This window comes from Octopus sinensis, unplaced genomic scaffold (genome assembly GCF_006345805.1).
Source record: "Octopus sinensis unplaced genomic scaffold, ASM634580v1 Contig00714, whole genome shotgun sequence".
Taxonomy (NCBI): domain Eukaryota; kingdom Metazoa; phylum Mollusca; class Cephalopoda; order Octopoda; family Octopodidae; genus Octopus; species Octopus sinensis.
The window spans coordinates 11,005-12,576 of NW_021824208.1; positions in this window are offsets into that span (position 1 = coordinate 11,005).

Here is a 1,572-nt window from a genome sequence, read left to right on the forward strand (position 1 = left end):
TGTGTATGTATGTGTGTATGTAAGTGTGTATGTTTGTAAACATGCATGTGTGTTTGTATGCATTTGTGTGTATGCATTTGTGTATGTGTGAGTGTGTATGTATGTATATGTGTATGTATGTATGTACGTGTGTATGTACATATGTGTGTATGCATGCGTGTATGTATGTGTGTACGTATGTAAATAGGCGGTGCTCCAGCATGGCCACAGTGAAATGACTGAAACAAGTAAAGGAGTAAAAGAGTAATACGTACACGACCAATGAGCTGAAATCGAAGTATCGAAGTTATCGATATCTGTCGTTCTCTTCCATTTCCTGGGCGACTCGTCTCGCCTGTCTTTCAAGTACTTCCAGCTCCGAACATATTACATCTTCCAGGGAACTTTCCGGACACGAAATACTGCAACCTAAAAGCGTTTAGCCCCTTTTAGGAGGGGGAAGAGGACGAGGAAGAGAAGGAGGAAGATTAAGTTGGTCATGACCACACAGCTATGCCTGTACTTCACATAAACATGTATGACTTCTCAAGTTAGATATGAACCAGCACTTTCTTCTCACAACTTACACCCCAAAGGGATTTGTTTCCCGACCGCATTTTATTTTTTTTTTATTTTTATTTTTAACCCCTTACCCAACAATTATTTTGAAAATAAATGTATTTTTTCAGACATATTTTTTAATTGTTTTACTTTACTATGTTTTGAATGGTGATTTAGAGGTTTATTTCAAACCTTAGTTATTATGAATTTTAATTCAATAATATTGATTTTAAATTACGGCATTGGGCAGAAACGAGTTAACCCGTTTTTTTCATAAATCATATTACTTTTACAAAAAATCATGTTATTTTATTTGGTTATCGACATGGTGGGGTTATAATATAAAATTAAAAAAACAGCGTAAAAAACAAGTGATACTTCTATTCATAAAATGTGCCTTCCAACGCTTCGACTGTCTCCAGGTGACTAAATTATACTCGGTCTTCAATGCCTTACTCAAACGAAAGGTGGCAGAAATCGTCACTGCCAGACGTATAAAGTGAGCGAATATACTCGTATATGTCAAAAAAGAGTTTATAATAGACAAAGGAACTCGTTTGCTGTCGATTTTGGCGAGTCTATCTTTTGACGAGTTAACTCGCCAGAGATAGAAAAAAACGATTTCGGTCAAAACGCATATATTCGTTTCTGCCGGGTAAGGGTTTAACAACACACAAACATATTGGTATGTGGCATTGATAATCTTTACATGACACTGCGTAACACGATTTCTGTCTTTGGGTAGCAACTGATAGTTCCTTTTTATTACCCCTCGAAAGTATAGAAAATGGTTAATATTTACTTCAAAATTTGCTTTTCTTCCATTTATTCAAACCCCAAAGAATCTTTCTCAACACATGGCTATGATGCTTCCCCACTACTCCTGTTCATCATCAGAGATGCACATATTGTCAGCTGCTAAAAGACATGCTCAAATGGTTAAGGTCAAGCAACTGACAAGCAAATCTGTGGTATTGAGCAGAATATTTGCTATAATGATATTTCTGCTTCAGCAACTCAGAGCTGAATCTG